The sequence below is a fragment of the Dendropsophus ebraccatus genome, chromosome 6 (genome assembly GCF_027789765.1).
Source record: "Dendropsophus ebraccatus isolate aDenEbr1 chromosome 6, aDenEbr1.pat, whole genome shotgun sequence".
In the NCBI taxonomy this organism is placed as follows: domain Eukaryota; kingdom Metazoa; phylum Chordata; class Amphibia; order Anura; family Hylidae; genus Dendropsophus; species Dendropsophus ebraccatus.
In genome coordinates this window covers 63,755,580-63,777,927 of record NC_091459.1, presented here as the reverse complement: position 1 = coordinate 63,777,927, position 22,348 = coordinate 63,755,580, and positions in this window count along the sequence as shown.

Here is a 22,348-nt window from a genome sequence, read left to right as displayed (position 1 = left end):
GGCCTTGACCAAGATATAGATATAGATTTATATATATGCCAAGATCGACATTACTGAACAAATCCTGTTAACTGACCACTATTGCCAATAATACCAGTATACAAGAGGGAAATATTACTGCCACACCACAACCATATTGTTACTGATCAAATGCTGTATACTAAGACCATTAAAACACAGCACAAGTCACAAATAATACCACCACATACTGACTTATGCTACCGAATAAGATCCACTGTACACAGTTCACTAACACCTCATACAATCATATAGAGAGAGACCAAGCTCTACACAGGTTCTGTACACCATATACATTACAGTGCAGTTATATCAAGTGACTCACAGGGGACGTCTTCTCTGATCAGAGTCGTTTTCATTTTCTTATCCATCTGCCCTGGGCCACCATAAGAACTTCTCTGGCCCACAAATCCACAGAATCTGCCAAACATCTTAGGCTTCTCACTCCTCACTATCCTCATCTCTCTACAAACTGCACATTGGCCCCTTTTCACCCTCATTTAGTGGGTAGGCTGACTCTATGTGACCCCCTTATAGATGTCCCCTGTATTATCCCCCTATAGATGTCCCCCTGTACTATTCCCCCTATAGATGGCTCCCCCCTGTATTATCCCCCTTATAGATGGCTCCTTCCTGTATAATTCCACCTTATAGATGGCTCCCCCCCGTATTATTCCCCCCTACAGATGGCTCCCCCCTGTATTATTCCCCCCTATCGATGCCCCCCTGTATTATTCCCCCCTATCGATGCCCCCCCTGTATTATTCCCCCCTATAGATGCCTCCCCCTGTATTATTCGCCCCTATAGATGCCCCCCCCCTATTATTCCCCTTATAGATGGCTCCTCCCTGTATTATTCCCCCCCTATAGATGGCTTCCCCCCTGTATTATTCCTCCCTATAGATGGCTCCCCCCTGAATTATTTTCCCCTATAGATGGCTCCCCTGTATTATTCCCCCCTATAGATGGCTCCTCCCCCGTATTATTCCCCCCTATTGATGCCTCCCCCTGTATTATTCCCCCTATAGATGCCTCCCCCCTGTATTATTCGCCCCTATAGATGCCCCCCCCATATTATTCCCCTTATAGATGGCTCCTCCCTGTATTATTCCCCCCTATAGATGGCTCCCCCCCCCGTATTATTCCCCCCTACAGATGGCTCCCCCCTGAATTATTTCCCCCTATAGATGGCTCCCCTTGTATTAGTCCCCCTATAGATGGCTCCTCCCCCCGTATTATTCCCCCCTATAGATGGCTCCCCCTGTATTATTTCCCCCTATAGATGGCTTCTCCTGTATTATTCCCCCTATAGATCCCCCCCGTATTATTCCCCCCCTATAGATGGCTCCTCCCTGTATTATTCCCCCCTATAGATGGCTCCTCACTGTATTATTCCCCCCTATAGATGGCTCTCCCCCTGTATTATTTCCCCTATAGATGGCTCCCCCCCTGTATTATTATCCCCTATAGATGGCTCCCTCCTGTATTATTCCCGCTATAGATGCTTCCCTCCTGTATTATTCCCGCTATAGATGCCTCCCTCCTGTATTATTCCCCTTATACAAGGCTCCCCCTGTATTATTCCCCCTATAGATGGCTCTCCCCCTGTATTATTCCCCCCTTATAGATGGTTGCCCCTGTATTATTCCCCCATATAAATGGCTCCCCCCCCTGTATTATTCCCCCCTTATCGATGGCTCCCCTCCCCCCCCCCACCGCGCCCATGCAAAGCAGATAAAAAAAAAAAACAACCCACCTTACAACACGCTCCCCCGTGCGCTCTCTTCTCCCCCGGCTGCTGCTCACTTCAGCGTGTTCTGGGGCTGGTACTTCCGGCACAGGGAGCATCTCTAACACCCGTTCCCTGTGCTGGAAGTCCCGGCCCCCTGCACACTGAGGTGGGCTATCTGGTGTGTGTGCCGGGACACAGGGAGCCGTGCGGGGGTGGGGAGGGGGCGGGGGTACCCTGAACACTGATGCAGACAAGACAGATAAACACAATAATACATAGTTAGGATAGCAAACTTGGCAACAAACGGTCAGTAGTAGAAAATAGTCAGACGTAAGGAAAGTCAAAAGCCAGAGTCTAGAAACCAGGATCACAATCAGGGGGAAAAATCTAGGTCAAGTAAAACTCAGAACTGAGGATCTATCACAGGCAAGGAGGCATGATAGGGGCAATAGTCTTATGGAGGCTGCAGTTCCAGCCTTAGGGCATGATTGCGGCAGAGATTCCAACCCCCCAACCCCCCGACAGAGCGGAGTGGCCCGACAGAGCGGAGTGGCGGTACCCGCTGCCAGTCAGTGTAGTACTAATGCTTAGTACCAGGGCCATCCCACCAGGGTCAGTGCAAGCCCCGACCAAGATAAGAATCACTAGGGACGCCGCCAATGAGCCCCTAGTAACCGGGCCATTGTCACATCTGACAGGCTGGCCACGCGCTTGGCCAGTGCCGGGAGCCGTGCGTGCGGCCCGGCTCATGACAAAATTATTCGGAGTGACTATTTTTATTCAAATAATAAAGAAATGTTCTCACATGATCTAATATTAATACAAATATTCTGGGAAAATTATTAAAACCAGATGTGAAACAATTCTTGGGTGGCCATAAAAAGAAATTTTTGATCCCATGTTTGATTTTAGTTTAAAAACCCACAGCATACAACACTACTGCCCACAACAAGCACCTGTTCAAACAAGTCATTTCTTTTCTCTTTCTTTGAGTCATATTTAGGGTAAGTTACAACTTAAGCTGCTGGAGGAGAATAAGGAAAAGCAATCCTAGCTACAGAATAAGTCTTTGTTGCAGAGAAAAGACCTTCCACCAACTCTGGACAGTGCTCGGCTTTTGTTGAGCTAAATGAAGTAACCCTGTTGTCCCCAAAGACCTATATCTTAAATTTGCTGGCAAGTCACCCAGCTTGATTAAAATGTGCTGCTTGCAGTTACCATGGAGCACATTGCAAAATTCATTTAGGTATAGTTGCTGTAGGATTAACTAGCAATTAAAGTATATGTAGGTCAAGATATAGGAAAATCCTAAAATTATATGTATGCACCAAAATTCTGAAAATGTTACATTTGGATTGAATATACTGTTGCATTGTAAACCTTCTGAGAATTATTTGGAATTCTCTAGTGAGAGACATTAACATGATTGTTACTCTCCAGTTGTCATTCACCTGTCAACTCTTTTTTTTTTTTTTTTTTTTTACGACAGATTAGGAGACAGTATAAAGTCATACAAGGAAATACATTTATTAGATGGGCTCTTAGGATACGAAACATGTTCCAGCCATTTCTACATATTCCTTTTGTGCTTTGTGGCAGGACAAACCATTACAACAGAGTAAAAACAGGCATTGTGCAAGAACTTGTGGCTTTACATTGAAATAGGAGGGGAACTATGTGGTGGCAAATAAAAAACCAGTGGTTACACACAGATACGTCGCCAACTGATGATGTTTCATGTTTGGGGAGTATGTAATTTCCACTGACCCACAAGCAGAAACTACTGTGTTTTTTCTTATCCTGGATAACTCTTTTGATATAAACAAACATCCTCTTCACACATCAGTAGTTCTGTCCGTAATTGCCAACTATGGACAGGATTCGGATGTGTATTCATCCCTTGACCCATTGATTGAAATAGAGGGAACTGTGCCGCAAATAAGGCGAGTATCATGGCTTGCCTGTATTTTTTGCAGCATGCATAGCAGCCCTTTTACAGATTTATAGCAACTATGGGTGAGTAGAAGGGTCCTTTCAAATCATTGGGTACTATACTGTTCTCAATGATGGATCTGCAATTGTGGACAGTAAAACACAGATGTGTGAATGGGGACTTATGTTATGTTGTGTTATGTTATGTCATTTTTATCTGCTGCCACTCCATATGCTTTACATGAGGACATATGTACTTGTAGGGAAAAACCATAAGGTTTTGTGTGATTTTCCCAGGTGCAATTCTAGAATTCCCTGGAACCACAATCGCTGCTGTTTTTTTCAGTACATTAGTGATGTCTACTATTTCGGAAGTATGCAATGTGTGAACCCAACTAAACATGGCTGAAATTCATTAACACATTACTAATCATGACTAAACATCATTTATTATACAAAATGAGAAGAACAGCCGACAGATACAATAACATGACATTTAATCATGTTTGGCAGGAACAAGTAAAGACGATTTGGTGACAGGATTCATTAAGGGCCCCTGAATATGCAGAATCACAGACAAGCATTTGCATCTTTAGTGCAGCAGACACTTTCTGTCAATGGCAGGATGGATGGGTGAAGAATCATCTGCTGTTTCTAGTTGACTGACAGCTCAGCCTTAAAGTCCATCCAGGACCTACTGAGGAATGAATGAGGGCTCTGCTGCAGATGGGCTTAGGCAGTCATGCTGAGGTGTGTGGGTGGACTGCAGGTTGGGATGTGGGTGGATGGATATTAGGATGCTTTCAAAGGAAATCTGAATGACAGAACCACCCCCCCCCCCCTCCAGGACAAATAAACACTAATTTCATTAAGTCCCAGGCCGCCCATTGTTTTGAAGCAGCAACATGCTCAGTAAATACTTCCTAACATGCCTCAATCTATGCAGGCCACAATGCCCTGTATGTTGCCATATAACATACAGAGGACAAGTCAGCACAAGTCTAAGATGGTGGAGACTTTGTAACAGTAAACTCAATGGCCTAGATTTACTAAATGCCAACATTTCTACTTTTTTATGAGATTCACAAAGTTGCAAAACTATGTAAATAGATTATATAATGTACAGTGATTGTGTTCTATCATGCTTATATGCATTTCAAGGAAAACTGACCCATAGCCAATATAGCCTCCCATACATCTATGTTACTCATACCTGCTTACTCTTTACAGTTTTTCATTCCATCATATAAAGAGAAAAAATAAACTTGACAATGCTAGACCTGATGTATAATGAACACCAAATGCATGGGGCAATCAAAGATGGAGGCTAAGGGCCCTATCACTTGGGTTGATTATCTGCCAAACAGGCGAGATCTCCCTATATAATAGGGATAATAGTTAGGCCATCCTTTATATGTCAAAGAAATGATCAGCCATGTGCCACAGATATACTCATATAATAGAAGATGGGGACAGGTGATTGCCAGAAATGGCGGCACATACAATCCAGTGACTGTGTGGCCCGACCACACGGCTAATTGAACCTTCTGAAGGCTCTGTAAAGTGCCAAGATCATTAAGATTGTCACTTGGACCATCTTATAGGGACCCATAGTTAAGCCTCCAATGTAGATGCAATGTCTGTACATACCCAGCCTTAGACCTCATTCACACATTCAGTAATTTTTCTCGACCGCAAAACCTCCCGCTATTTTTACTCCATGGTCTGTATAAATTCATACGTATTTGCATCCGTAATTGCATCTGTTTCTGTATCCGTTTCCGTAAAATGTGAATAATACTAGTTTGCATAGATTTGATTTGTGATTTTTGCAGACATAACGAATGTGACAAACCTAACGTCCGTAAAAAACACAGATCCCATAGACTTCAATTGGTAATCTGAGCCGCAATTACAATCTGCACTAGGACATGTCCTTTTTTTTACGCAACACATTACGGATCAAAATTAAAACGGACTGTGTGAATAGCCCAATATAAATCAATGTGCTCTAAGTTGAACCATGATTATGGATCCGCAATTACGAACAACTTTACTAAACGTGTGAATAAGGCCAGGTCGACATGACCTGGAAGAACTGGAAGAAGAACTGGAGCATAAATTCTGTGCACACCAATAGATGTAAGATAAACTTTATTGATCAGACTGGGTGGATATAAACACTAAAACAGACAATTAATTTATGAATCAATATAACAGAATGCAGCTATGCATACATAGTACACAATTCAAATACAGAGAACAACTAACAACTGACCCCTAAACGCAACATGGATGAATATTGAAAAAATAAGTACAATGGTTTAAAATAATGCGGTAATAATATCAACCCCCCTCCCCCCAAAAAAACAACAACAACAAAAAAAAACAATAAAAAACAAATACAATAAAAAATTGTTAAGCATCCTACGCATTCTGGTGGTATACGGGATGAGCATCCCATGCAGCCAATGAATAAAGAATATACACTTCCCAAATGGGAACAGGACTTAGCAAAATCAGACATGTACACTTATGTATGCATTAATGTAAACTGTGTAAAGTGTATAATGACAAAAATACCAATGATGTACATAAGACATTTATGTACATCATTGGTATTTTTGTCATTATACACTTTACACAGTTTACATTAATGCATACATAAGTGTACATGTCTGATTTTGCTAAGTCCTGTTCCCATTTGGGAAGTGTATATTCTTTATTCATTGGCTGCATGGGATGCTCATCCCGTATACCACCATGCGTAGGATGCTTAACAATTTTTTATTGTATTTGTTTTTTATTGTTTTTTTTTGTTGTTGTTGTTTTTTTGGGGGGAGGGGGGTTGATATTATTACCGCATTATTTTAAACCATTGTACTTATTTTTTCAATATTCATCCATGTTGCGTTTAGGGGTCAGTTGTTAGTTGTTCTCTGTATTTGAATTGTGTACTATGTATGCATAGCTGCATTCTGTTATATTGATTCATAAATTAATTGTCTGTTTTAGTGTTTATATCCACCCAGTCTGATCAATAAAGTTTATCTTACATCTATTGGTGTGCACAGAATTTATGCTCCAGTTCTTCTTCCCTTGCATAATACATGCAATGTCTATACAGTGATTATTACACTGCTCCCCTACACTGTTTAACTCATGCATGACCTGGGAAAAGCGGAAATGGCATTGGACTTCACCCCGTATTTTAACTGTATGAGCATCCTACTCTGCTGAACATATATATGTATGTTTCTATGGCAAAAGCCACAGGTATGGAATCTCTTAGTGGGAAATACACGCATCCTCCTGCCTTTGAAAGTAGACACCCAAAACGTTTTCAACTGTCCTTTATGCGAAGATCATCAGAAGCTCAAGTCAAAGACAATGGGATTATTTAGCATTACTATATCAATGCCTTACATATCAGTATGATTTATTTTATGTTACAACAAATCAATGGGAGATGACCCAGTGTAAAATCCAAAAAAAAGAAATTCTCAACTCCTCCATAATTGTCATCCGAGACACCATGAACAGGAAGCCAAATAAGATTATCAGCATTTACAAGGGTGATCCTGGGATCCATGACAGAAAGGCAAATGTTCATGTTACAACTTCAATCCTGCAAGTTTACAGCTATCACAGAAGTCTAATCCATCATGTCCTGTCAAGATGTTTTGAAACTGTGGGTTTGCATAATCCAGTAGCCACAAGTTTCATATGAAAGAGCTCACAGTAGGCCTTAACCCAGCCCGTTGTTTAGACCTTATCTAAGTAAACAAAGGCCTCAAGGCCTAACAAGCCCACAGGAAAAACTCCAACCCCTTCCATCTGGAATGTTGCCAAGTCCTTAGCTTTAAGTTGCAACAAGTGACACCTGATCACTCTGTGGTGTCTGTCACCGCAAACATAGACAAGAAAGAATAGTGTTTACCAAACAACTGGCCTATTATTACTGACAACACAAATCATAAAGCACTTGATGCCATTTAAAGAGAACAAAACAAAGCAAAGCAATGTGATAAGGAGTTTATATTATTGCTGTATATCCATTCCTTCAGGAATCTTAGATAACAGTGATTCTGATGTGTGGACACAATTGTCACATCATAACCTATTTTATGAAGGGCGTATAACCTGGGTATATAAATGTCTTTGCTTCTGTGTTCCTTCCACAAAGTTATATTACTAGTATTAAGCTTGGGAACACCCCATTGCAGAAACTAATCATAGAATTAGCTAAAGACTAACAATAGAGATAGATGGATAAAAATGTAATTAAAATAAAATCACAAATAAATAGCTAGATTGTAGGCAAATGTATTAAATGCAACAGTGAGTTAAAAATATCCCACCAGGCCGTGTGTGGATACTGTGTATCCTATACATATAAAAACAACTCATACATAATGAGCATAATAGTATGATCAGCATTGTTGGTTCATAAAATAAGAATGAGGTCTTAGTAAGGCATTTATCAGAGTCTGTAGAATACAGTTTAGCCAGTGAGTTCCGCTCTTACAGTCAAAGTTAATAGTGTGGAGGGACCATTGACAGGCCGGCTCCCAGTGTATTGATTGAATATTGTGACAATAGGAGAGCATAATAACTGTATAGAACAAGGGATGATTCCTGCGGCACCTCTCACCATTCCTGGAGGCTGGTAGGTAGATAGATGGCACTGCTTCCTCATGGAGGCTGCTGCTGTTTGCGCGCTCGACGCTGCTTCTCCTCTTCTTCATTACAAATTTATGTCATTTGTAGGTAGGGGCACCGGTGGTTTAACCTCACTCATATGCTTAGGAGTTTGGGAGCTGCACCATCTACTGTGTTGATCAAAGAATTAACAAGAACAGAAAAAGGCATTTCTAGGGAAATTAAAACACTTTATTGATGAAAAAAAAACAATGATAAAAAGATTCCAAGAATGGGTCAATACATAAAAACATGGACAAATCACATAAAGCACAGAACTAAGGACCCACAAACAGCAAAGAAAGAGGCTCCCAAAACACAAAGCCTTGACCTTGTAATAGTATAAACGTGTGTTATTCCCCACGGAAACAAAGAGGTAATGCCCTTGTAATGCCAGAAGGTTCAGCTGCAACATTAGAGCATAGAGGTTGGCTGTTATCACCTGCGTCCAGCATAATCACTATAGAAGTGATTACAGTGCAGTTACTAATGACTCACAGGTGACGTCTTCTCCGATTGCCGTCACTCTCTTTTTGCTTTCTTCTCTATCTGGTGCAGTCATCATGAAGACTGCTCCGACCACACCTCATCTGCAGAGGGGCAGCTGGGGTGACAGGGGGAAAAGCTGGGGTAACAGGGGCAGGGGGAGCAGTTCGGGTAAAGGGGGCAGGGGGGGCAGCTGGGGTAAAGGGGGCAGGGAGATTAGCTGGGGTAAAGGGGGCAGGGAGAGTAGCTGGGGTAAAGGGGGCAGGGGAATAAGCTGGTGGGACAGAGGTAGCAGCTGTAGACAGATGGAGCAGCTGGGGTGACAAGGGAAGCAGCTGAGGGGGCAGGGGGAGCACATGGGATGACAAGGGGAGCAGCTGAGGGGGCAGGGGGAGCAGCTGCGGGGCAGAGGGAGCAGCTGGGGGAAAATCTGGGGTGACAGGATCAGGGGGGGCAGGGGGAGCAGCTGGGTTGGCAGGGAAAGAAGCTGGGGAAGCAGGGAAAAACCCTGTGGAGAAGTTGGGGGGGGGCAGGGGGTGCAGGTGGCGTGCAGAGGGAGCAGTGGGGGAAAGGGGGAGCAGCCAGTGGGCAGAGGGAGAAGACGCAGTGTCAGGGGTAGAGAAGCAGGCTGGGTGGTCCCCCCCCCAGTACAGTTACGGGGCTGGGGTGAGCTTCCGGCATCGGCAGCCTGTATCACACCGAAAGCTCACAACTGCAGCCCTGCCGGTATCCGAACTTCTCCGCAATGATGTCACAGGCAGGAGAGAAGTTCGGGCACTGCGGGAAGCAGCTGTGAGCTTCCAGCCTGTGTAAACACCCTTGTAAACACATAGGTAATTCCATGGAAAGTAAAGTGCAAAAGTGCTAAGCTAGCAGGTATGTCCAAGCAAATAAACAGGTAACAGGTAAAAAATCTAGCCAGTGTATACCATATACCTGCAATACACCTCCAATAGGGGAAGACAGAAATCCTGTGGAACACAGGAGGTAACCAGGAAAATGCAGACATGTATATAGCCAGAGAGTCAGGAGCCCCAGGACCCATTTCTTTTGCATTGAGAATTAGTGTATTTATTCCCTGTTTTGGGAATAAATACAATAAATACAAAAATAAAATGGAACACTTAAATAACACATCCTAGATGTTAATGAGTAAAATATTCTCATTGAATACTTTGTTCTGTTCAAAGTTGAAAGTACTGACAACAAGATCACACAAAATCATCAATTGAAATCACATTTATTAACCAATGGAGCCGGGATTTGGAGTCACACACAAAATTAAAGTGGAAAAACACACTCCAGGCTGACCTACCATTGATGTAATGTCCTTAAAACAAGTCAAAGTGAGGCTCAGTATTGTGTGTGTCCTCCACGTCTCTGTAGGACCTCCCTACAATGCCTGGGCATGCTCCTGATGAGGTGGCGAATGGTCTCCTGAGGGATCTCCTTTAAGACATGGACTGAAACATCCGCCAACTCCTGGACAGTCTGTGGTACAACATGACGTTGGGGGATGGAGCAAGACATGATGTCCCAGATGTGCTCAGGTCTGGGGAATGGGTGGGCCAGTCCATAGATTCAATGCCTTCATCTTGCAGGAACTGCTGACACACTCCAGCCACATGAGGTCTAGCATTGTTCTGCATTAGGAGGAACCCAGGGCCAACCGCACCAGCATATGGTCTCACAAAGGATGTCATCTCTGTAACTAATGGCAGTCAGGCTACCTCTGGCGAGCACATAAGGGGTGGTGCAACCCTCCAAAGAAATGCCACCCCACACCATTGCTGACCCACTGCCGAATTGGTCATGTTGAAGGATGTTGTAGACAGCAGATCACTCTCCACGGCATCTCCAGACTCTGCCACGTCTGTCACATGTGCTCAGTGTGAACCTGCTTTTATCTGTGAAGAGCACAGGGTGCCAGTGGCGAATTTGAAGATCCTGTTGTTCTCTGGCAAATGCCAAGCGTCCTACTTGTGGACATTGGGCCCTCATACCATCCTACCAAAAATCCATTTGTTTGGGGGGGGTTGTTCTGTATTGTGTTTCTGTCCTTCCTGATTAAGCAGTTCCCAGAATGCAGTGCTTTCCCTCAGCTGATCATCATAGTCCCCCACCCATCAAAATCAGTAATATTAGTGCTGCACCTGCTTCTGGCCATTCAGAGATGCTGGATCACTCAGGGGATTGGGGGATCCAGCTAAGCCTCCTGTGACATCACGCCCTACCCCCTGTCTGCATCATCAGCAAACACACAAAGTGAGACAGAGACATGGAAGATTTGTCTCCTAAGGGGGGATAGCAGAAGGAGCAGAAGACAATGTCAATTGGCACAGAGGCCATTTTTTTTTTCACTTCCTGGATTTCTATCAGCTACCAGTGTGGCAGAACCGCACAGATACGGTAATACATTGTAGACACATCTATATAACTTTTAATGTACTTTTAAGTACATTAAAACAAGTTTTTCTTATCCGGAGTTCCCCTTTAAGGCCATCTCACACAATTGGATGAATCTTTGAAAGACTGTTTAGACTAAGCAATCTTTGACTTTTTAGCAAACGACCAACGACAATTTGAAAAGATGTTGAAAGATCACAATGTTTACACTAGCCGATTATTGCTTAAATGCAATTATCACGAAAATTTAAACGATAATCGCTCAGTGTAAACAGACCATAAAAGTACCAGAGATCAGCGGATGAGCTTTATAGCTCTTAATAATCTTCAGCTGATTTATCCACTCAATTTTTGTTGGAGCATTCGGGGAGAACCATTTATTGAGGATTTTGAGCCTTGCGCAAAATAGGAGCTTAATTACCAGATGATTATGTTCCTGAACCTTAATAATATTAGCAAAGTAAAAAAAAAATACAAATGTAAATTGGGAAGAGAAAATCCTCCCTTATTTTTCGGTGCAGAAAAAACTGTGTACTTCAATCTTACCCTCTTCCGTCCCCAAATTAAACCACCTAACATAATTTCAATCTTTTTCAACCACTTAGTACTAATCCAGATGGGAGAGGCCCCGAATAGGAAGGATAGTTGCAGAAGAACTATCATCCTAACCAACAAAACTCGGCCATAGAGATGGGGAGGGATTTCCACACCATTATCCTGTTTCTGAGTTTATTAGCACTGTATTAAATTAGCATTTACATACAACCTTGGGTCTTTTGTGACTTTAACTCCTAGGTATTCAAGATGGTCAGCCATAGTTAAGATTTTAAGTTTACCTATTGGGGATCCTTTCTCTCCATCAATTGGGAGCAGACAAGATTTTTCCCAACTAATGGAGAGACCTGAGATCACTCCAAATTGCTCTAGGGATTCCATGATACCCGGAATCGCCTCTTCAGGCCACCTGATAAACATTAAAAGATCATCTGCATAAAGAAAAATTTTGGAGACATCACCATACAGCCCAAAGCCAACAAACCCCCGGTACCATCTTGCCAAGGCCGCTAGAGGTTCCACATACAACGCAAATAATAACGGAGACAGGGGACACCCCTAACGGTCCCCCTACCAAGAACAGAAGTCTCGGAGGGACACCCATTAAGAATCAATATAGCTACTGGCAAGCTGTACAGAGTTTTAATCCAGCCTAGAAAGTTACCCCTTATACCCATCCTTTCCATCCTTTTTTTATATATTTTTTTATTGTTTTTCAATTATTAAAACATTAGAAAACAAGGCAAGCAAAGCAATCACTTCGCCATAAAGGGTCATGCAAATGATACAAACAGACCAGAGAACCAAAGAGCGGGTCCCTAGGTCGACCGTCCATGGATTGAAACATACAAAAATCGCCGTACAGAGTGAGTTGTCATGGACCTCAGTGCAATAATATAAAGCAATCAACACTACACAAATGAACAATATCAAACTTCCATTTGATCCCAGACCATATATTTTTTTAATTGCTCCACAACATCATTGGGTGAAGGCATTTGCGGCACCAACCATCGAGCAAGAAGACACCTTTTTGCGACCAATACAAACACATGCACCAACCTGGTCACCTCTCCGTCCCCAGGCACCACATGTAGCACCAAAAAGGAAGGTTCTAATGACAAAGAGACACGAAGTTTGTCTCTGAGCAGGTCCTTCACGGTGAGCCAAAAATGCCTCGAGAACGGACAGGCGACCAGCCCATGTAGGAGATCAGTCCCTCTTTCATTGCAGTTAGGGCAAGCTTCTATCCTGTCGGGGTGGTCACTGATTTTCGGAAATGAGAACCCATAAGTCGCATGGTGCTTGATTTTGTACTGTGTTTCTCTCCAGGCCCTTGCATACCACCGCCTTGCCAATTTCAGCCCACCCCTCTAAGATAGGTTTACATAAATCCGTCCTCACTAGCTTGGATTCCCAATACTTGAAGATGCCTTGGGAGAACTGTTTAGAAGAGAGCCCCCTGAGAATCCAATATATGTGGGATAATGAATGTATTGGGTTTTCAGTTTGGGTCAGGTCCTAGGTGAAATTGGCCTGGCATAATAGAGACACGTTGGCCAATCTGGCCCTTAGGAAGCTCACAATCTGGTTGTACAAAAGGAAGTGACCCGGCCCAAGGCCATATTTGTCTTTTAATTCTGGGAAGGTCATGTACCTATGTTCAGTGGGGTGTAGTAACTGCTGGACCATTATTATTCCCCTATTTCTCCACACTGTATGGAATGTGTTTAACACCTCGGTGTGCAATTCTGGGTGGGACCACAGAGGCATCTCTCGTCCTATCAGGAAGGGTAGACCCGCCCCCTTAAGGCACTTTTTCCATGCCATGATAGAATCCCTTAACAAGAGACTTTGCTTGACCAACTTCGGGAACCGCCGAGAATTTAGTAAATAGACATGCCTGAAGTGACCAGGGAGCTGCCATTGCCGTTTCCAACCTAATGTTTGAGTACGGGCCCCCTCCCACCAATCAATCCACCCCATGACAGAGTAAGCAGGATAGGTTGTAAGAACGCACGTCAGGAAAATTAAGGCCTCCCTGATCTCAGAAAAGCATTAGCTTTTTCAGTGAAATACGTGGACGCTTCCCCTTCCATATAAATTTTGTAAAGGCGGAATTTAGTTTGTTGATGTCCTTATGACGCGGAAGGATGGGTAAGGTCTGCATCGGGTAGAGCAATCTAGAAAATGATAGCATTTTAAGTAAATGGCTTCTAGCCATAATCAGGAGAGGGAGCGTTTTCCACTTGTTTATATCCTGTAAAATGGATTGGATGAGGGGAGGGTAGTTCAGCTGATATAGTTGTCTGGGTTGGGGACTGATGAGGATACCAAGATATTTAATCTGCGTCCTCGAGACCGTTACTGGGGGTTACTAGGGGGCATCCCTGCCTAGTCCCCCGCTCCAATGTAAAAGGCATAGACAGAAAGCCCGGAGTGCTGACCCTTGCTAGAGGAGATGCGTACAAAACCTTCAGGTATGTCATAAATTCTCCCTGAAACCCCATTCTGTCTATAACTGCCCACACCCACTCCCACCGCACATTATTAAATGGTTTTTCAGCATCTATGGATAATATGGCGGGGGAGGGGTGGGCCTCAGGGTGTAAGTGGACCTCATCTAGTACGCTGATTACTTTTCTTAGGTTGGATACCGCCGAACGGCCCTGTACGAACCCCACCTGATCGGGGGAAATAATATGTGGAAGAAGGGTTGCTAGTCGGTCTGCCATAATTTTAGGTCAATATTTATCAATGATATGGGCCTGTATCCCCCTGGGGAGGCCAGGTCCTTCCCCGGTTTAGGCAGTACCTTGATATATGCGGTGTTCATGTTTTGAGAAATTGGGGACCCGTGTAGATAGGAGTTGTACAGCGTACGAAGGGACGGACTCACCTCCCCAGCTAGCAGTTTATAAAAATCTCCAGTGTAGCCATCAGGCCCTGGCGCTTTGTTTGGCTTTAGGGATTTTATGGTATTACTTATTTCCTCCAATGAGATATCTGCGTTTAGCAACGTCCTGTCCCTCAACCGTAATAGCCGGCACCTTGTTGTCCGCCAGCCAATCAAGGTTTGGACAGCCCGAGGGCTGAGCATCTGCGTATAAAGTATGGTAGAAGTCCTTCAGAATTCCATTAATCTTGGCCGGGTATGTGTGAGCTGTCCCTGAAGTGTCTTTTAGGGAATGGATATGGTGAAAGGGGAGCTTGCCCTTGGCCAGCCGTGCCAAAAGCCAGCCTGGTTTGTTACCCTACCGGAACAGAGTGGCCTCAAAGTGTGACCTGTTTACATTTTCCCTCCTCTCCAACCAACCCTCATAGTCTGCCCGCACCATTTGCCATAGTTCCTTATTGGTCTGAGAAGAGGAGGAAAGGAAAGTTGTGCAGGCTAACCGCAGTTGAGAGCTAAGCTCATTAATGCGTTCAGTGGTTTTACGTCTTATGCCGTATACATATGACATAATGCGTCCTCTGAGGACAGACTTTGCTGCGTCCCAATAAAGTTGTGGGGTTGCTAAGTGTTCTGCATTATCTGTCTGGTATTCTGCCCACCACCCCTTTAGAATGTCTCTAAAGTTCTCATCCCTGGAGACACCAAAGGGGAATCTCCAGATGTAGTCAGTCCCCCTGGGAATCATGTTGTGGAGATGCATGAGAACTGGGGCGTGATATGATTAAGTCCTCAATCCTGACCACATCCAACCTAAGCAAGAGTGACCGGGACGTGAAGAGGTAATCTATCCTGGACCACGAATTGTGTGGAAAAGAAAAGTGAGTATATTCTCGGGAGTCAGGATTGGTCAGCCTCCATACGTCTATCACTTCCACCGCCCCAGCCCACCCCGGGAGGACTAAATCACTGTGTCTCGGGGGTAGGGCCAGAGGCCCAACCGACTTCCTATCCTCTGTGTGGCACATAGCTGCATTAAAGTCCCCCCCAATTATTCTATTATGTGCCTGATCCTGTAAGAGGGAGTCTGACAGGGAGGCAAAAAAGTGTGCGTTGTTCTCAGATGGTGCGTATATGTTTACTAATTGTAAGTCTTCCGTGGCTGTTTTAATGTATAATTTACAGATCCTGCCCTCAGTGTCCGACCATGATTGACCTACCTCATACCTGAAGGCTTTATGCATAAGTATCAGCACCCCGGCCTTACGGTCAACTGATGGAGACCCGTATACCTCTCCTACCCAAGTCTTCTTCATCCTGAAGAAGTCCTCCTCCACGAGATGCGTCTCTTGAAGAAAGACAATATCGGGGGAGAATCTCTTCAGGTGTCGTAAGATCATATTTCTTTTATGCGGAGATCTGAGACCTTTGACATTCCATGTCAGTACTCTAACCATAATTAGAAGAAAGAAGGATTATTAGAGACGAACTGCAAACTAAAACCCCCCCTGGACGTGAGTACCCCTCCCTCTCCCTCCCCCACACAATAACACCCAGACAACAAAACAGTCTTGTTATGCTATAGAACCACTCGCGGGCCCAGGTGGAGTCACGAGAGAGGCATTCTGCCTCCACCATCTCAAGCTCAGGACTTCTCTTTTTTCCATGAGGAATGCATTTTACTACCGAAAACATATAAAACTCAACCTTGGGCCTCACAGCCATTGGCCACTATCACTAGCAAACATATAGAGAGAATCGACCCAAGAACCTAAAGAGAAGAAAATAACCCAGGAGGGGGGCTGTATAGAATCATAGCGATGCCAAGAAAAGGGGAAAAGCAATGAGAACAAGGTCAGGAAAAAGGAGATGGAGCTGGAAAAGGACAAAACAATAAAGTAATAATATAAAAGCAAAGAAGAGAGAGATAGAGGGGAGGGGGGAAGGGAGGTGGGGAGAGGGTGGGGGGAAAGGAGGAAGGGGAACATGTGAAATAGGGAAGAAAGCAGGGGGGGGGTAGAAGGGAAGGGGGATTCCAGCTCAGGTTGGGAAAGCTAAAATGCACTGTCCCATCATAGTGCGGCATAGATCGGGGTCGCCCTCGCTCGGTGCTTCAGGTCGGTACAGTTACAGTTGCACAGTCTTCGTTATCCCACTGCAATGCTGGAGACAATCATATGCCATCTTCATCACCATCACTGCGCGCCAAACCAGTGCGGCGTACCCTCTTCTCCTTAGTCGGTGCTGACCACACCGAGAGGCCTGGTGACACAGAGGAGGGCGGAGGGCTCTTCCCGGTTCAGCAAGTCCTTCAGTCCTTCCGCAGCCTCCTCAGCGGTGTAAAACGAGGAGACTGATTGGTCGGTAAGAACCAATATCCATTGGATCCTTATCCTTCTTTAGAATCAGAACAATGTTAGCCTCATTCATGGATTGAGGAAGGGTGCCCCTTTTACAGGATTCTTAAATTACCTCCAACATTATAGGCAAGATAGCCCCCGACATCCGATCCCAGGGAAGAGGACCCCGAGAAGGATCGCAAGGATTTCTCCATATCCGTCAGTGATATTTCTTGCTCAAGTAGATTAAACTGATTAATATCTAGAGAAGGCAATGAGAGATTAGAGAAAAGGTTAAACATCCTCCCCATTTCCGAAGTGCCCTCAGAAGTATACAAAGTGGCAAAATAACTCACAAACTCCTTTTCTATCTCCTCCTGTCCCTGCAATACCTGGCCATTATGATCCCTCAAGGCAGTAATATCTTGGCGGTCCTGACGGTCCTTCAACAGGTTAATTAAAAACCTATTAGGTTTTAAAAAAAGTACTTTATGCTGAGCCTTCTGTTTCATCCAATCACCATAATCATCTTGCATTTTTCTCAAATTGGCGGCTGCTTCCTCTGTACCCACCCCTTTAAAGGCCTCTAATGCAGCATCATGACATGCTTTCAGTTCAACTTCCCTTGCTCGAAATTGCCTTTTCTTAACTGCCACCTGCTTTATCAATATACCCCTAAGAAAAGCCTTTAAGGCATCCCAGGCTACTAAGATATCGACTGAATCTTTATTCACTCACCAAAACCACACAATCTCCTTTATAATTACTTCCTCTATATTCATATATATATATATACAACCAATGCTGATTGTCTAAAAAAAAATCTGCATCTACTTCCTAAATCCTTCCCATTTAATTCCAAAAGCAAGGGAAAATGGTCTGATATTGTTTTAGGTTCTAGTCTAATTTTCTTAACCTATAGCTGCACCAGGATGTTACTGAACGACCTGCTGCTATGGGAGTTCAGAGGGGGGGGGGGGGGGTTACACTGCCGCGATCCCGTGCCTCCAAATGAAATATTTAGATGCAGCTGTCAAAGTTGACAGCTGCATCTAAGTACTTGCAACAGCCCTTCCCTGGTGGTGATCCCTGTATCCCCCCCTCCCCCCAAAATATAAAAATTGTGTTTTGTTTTTTTTTGTTTTTTGTTATTTTTTCTATTTCACCACACACATTCTTTTTTTTCTGGTTTCACAGCATATTTTAGGCAAAAATTTAATCTGTCATTGCAAAGTACCATTAGTGGCGCAAAAAATAAGGGCTCATCTAGGTGGAAAAATGCACGCGCTATGGCCTTATATACACAAGGAGGAAAAAACGAAATCGCTAAAATGAAAATTGTCTGTGTCCCCTAAGGTTTAATATGTTTCAATGCATTATTATTACAGAGGACCAAGTCTATCCTGGAGGACGCTTGGCGAGAAGCACTTAAACATGAAAATGCAATTTTGTCAGGGTGCATCTTACGCCAGGCGTCGAACCAGCCAACCTCTTAACAAAAGGAGAATAAAGGGGAAGTATGACCACAGTTACGGACTCGGAGACCCCTACTATCCTTTTCAGGCCCTATTAGACAATTGAAATCTCCTAGTGCGAACAGAGACCCTCTCTGAAACTCTATTAGGGCCACTAAGACCTCCAACCTAAATAGGGGGCATACAGATAAAGGCAATAATGACCTTAGAGCCATCCAATCTTCCATACATAAAAATATATCTCCCTCTTTAGTCAATTAAGGAAGAGTATAAAGAGAAGTTTACCCTATTGTGGATGAAGACAGAGACACCTGATGAGTAGGAAGAAAAAGTGGAATGGAGTTCGTACTTTTCCAAAGCCGCTTATGAATCTTTGTGTTATCTTTTTAAAATTGTGTCTCAGCAATACCCACAATAGCGGGGAGATGTTTATTTTTCACATCCAAAATTGCAACCTTTTTAACTTTATCGGCCATACCCCGTACATTCCAAAACAGAACCCTAGTATTAGTCATACCAGATCAAGAAAGGGAAATTTAAAAAAACAGTCCCTCTTGCCCCCTATCTCTCTCCCCCTACCCCCAACTGTCATGCAAAAATGCATAACTCCTACTTTGGCTCTACCCTGGATCCAAGGACCCCCAGCTTCCCAAATTATAGTAAGTATTCTCACAGGGAAACCTCGGCCAGATACAAATATTATGACAGGGGCACCTTTTCATAACCCATTGAAATCCAACCACTTCACCACCTCCTGTGCAGTCCCAAAAAATTGTACAGAGTTTTCATATACTATACGCAATTTAGCGGGGAAGAGGAGTGAGAAGGGGACACCTGCTGCCTTAAGTCTTGCCTTAACTTCTCTATAAGAACTCCTCCTAGTCTGTGTATCTCGTGAGTAGTCCGGGTAAAGTGATATTTTAGCGCCATTGTATTTTAAATCACCCATCTCTCTAGTTTTCTTAAGGGCTATATCCCTATCATTGAAACAAAGAAATCGAACAATTAAAGGTCTAGGGGGGCTACATGGGGGAGGTTTTTTAGATGGGACCCGATGTGCCCTCTCAAGGCCAACAATTGAGAAAATGAATCTTTACCAAATGTAACAATAAACCACTTGTAACAAAATTCTACCACATTAACCCCCTCAGACCCTTCCAGGAAAGCAATTAATCGGATATTGCAGCGATGTGCTCGATCTTCTAGATCTACCACCTTCTCTTTAGTTTGAGCATTCTCCTTCTCACAGATATCTTATTCTCCAACACCTTCATTTTATTCTGGAGAAGAAGTACCTGCGGCCATGGAATAAATCTTAGCGCTACTAAGTCCTGGCGAACAAACATTATCTCTGAGGAGACCAACCCAACCTGCATGGTCAGTCCCTTTATAGATTCATTACATTTTGATATTTCTAAGAGAATGGCGTCTGTCTGCAGACCATGATTTTTTTCGGTCGCATCGGCAGATCCATCCCCATGTCCCTCCTGGCTCAACGCAATATAGCGTGAACCACTAGGCAAAGGGGCCTTACCACCCCTTACTTTAGCAGGCATTGGAGATTTTAAAAATGTGTCAATTTTGTGTACAGAACCTTGCTCTTTCAAACTGGCGGTACTTCCTGATTTGCGATTTTGAGCTTTAAATGGCATAATATATCATAGGAAGGGTTAAGTGCAGTATATTCATAGGCTTACGAAAAAAAAAAAAGCAAGATACACACATATACTTTCATCTATACATTAAGTCCCATGAAACATTATTGATGGTTATCGCGCCTAGGGAGTGTCCATTTCATACCCCCTTAAGGAATCGAGATGTACAGTTCATAGTGCCAATCTAGATCAGGATGGACAACACAATGAAGTCTTGTCAAGTTCCATTCGTTCACTTTGTTTCGTTTCACAGCATCTTCCTCCTTTCCACCATTTGAAAGCAATATTTAACAGCCAGACAGACAGCCTGCTAGGAATGGATAGCGGTAGGTGCACAAAGGAGAAAGCTGCAGTCTTTTCCTAGTAATAAAATATAAAGGAGGAACAATATAGCAGCCGCTAAAATCAAGAGCAATACACAACTCCGATGAAGGAGTAAAATGTTCCATAGTAAACCAAGTCCTCTGGCTGCATAACTCTCCCCTACCTGCGTCCAGCCTCACACGGCACACTTGCAGCTCCCAGACTGTTTTTAATATGCGTAATAACGCATGTGGGCCCTGATGGAAAAGGAGGCACAGAAAAAAAAGCCTGTAACTTTTAGCCCTGCTACAGCAATATACAAAAAGCATTGCATCAAGGTCTCTTCCCAGGCACAAGGGAGTCAGTCTATTGAAAAGTTAATTACACCATCCACGCTTACCCACGCCAGGGGGTCAAGGGGAGATAAGAGTCTGGTGCAGTGATAGCCAAAAATGGCACCTCGGCGTCTTGCTCCGTCAGCTGACCCGCGCGTCATATGAGTACCTGTGCGTCGGTTCAGACTGGTTACAGCGACCCTTAACCCAGGAAGCTCCTCCCTTCGGGTTAACCCCCATCCTCTCCGGCCACCAGCAGCAGGATCTCCATCCTAACAGGGTGGCCATTTTCCGACTTCTCCGGTAGGGGTCTCTCCCGGGGGTCTCCGAGCTCTCCACATCGCTCCAATTTAGCGACCGGAACCTCGGGCCAGATCAAATGCTCTCCATCACAGTGAAGCCGGCCACACCACCACAGCAGGGGCAAGCAGGACCAGGGCAGCTCTGAGAGCTAAGGCAGGATCAGGTGTCCAGCAAACACCAAGTTCAGTCCGGGGAAGTTTCCATCAGGAGTTGGCTTGGGTGCCCAGCGGAGCCTTCGGCAGATGCAGCTACACCATCTTGCTGATAGCCACGCCCTCAAATGTTACATTTTTAAAGGTGCCGCTTATAATTATAGGTTACTAGAAAATGTACCCGGCGCTGCCCGGGTATAAAGTGTTAGTGTGTTAATTAGATTTGTTCTAAGGTGCCGAGGAGGCCAAGCTAAAGGTATTGTTTCATCTAACTTAATCAGTGGAATTAGTGTATACCTGTAGTGCATAGTTGGAGGGGTTCTGTATACCCACAATGTATAGTTTTTAGGGGTCTCGCATATCTGTAGTGCATAGTTGGGGGGGCTGTATACCTATAGTGTATAGTTGGGGGGGGGTCCTGTATACCTGTAGTGTGTAGTTGGGGGGGGCTGTATACCTGTAGTGTATAGTTGAGAGAGGTCCTGTATACCTGCAGTGTACAGTTGGTGAAGGTCCTGTATACCTGTACTGTATAGTTCGGGGGTCCTGTATACCTGTAGTATATAGTTGGTGCTGTATACCTGTAATGTATAATTGATGGAGGTCTTGTATAACTGTAGTTTATAGTTTGAGGGTCCTGGATACTTGTAGTGTATAATTGGTGGAGGTCTTGTATACCTGTAGTATATAGTTCGGGGGTCCTGTAGTGCATAGTTTGAGGGTCCTATATAACTGTAGTATAGAGTTGGTGAAGGTGCTGAATACCTGTAGTATAGAGTTGGTGTAGGTCCTGTATACCTGTAGTGTATAGTTTTGGGGTCCTGTATACCTGTAGTGTATAGTTTGGGGTCCTGTATACCTGTAGTATATAGTTGGTGGAGGTCCTGTATACCTGAAGTATATAGTTGGTGGAGGTCCTGTATACCTGTAGTGTATAGTTTTGGGGTCCTGTATACCTGTAGTATATAGTTGGTGGAGGTTCTGTATACTTGAAGTATATAGCTGATGGAGGTCCTGTATACCTGTAAGGTATAGTTTTGGGGTCCTGTATACCTGTAGTGTA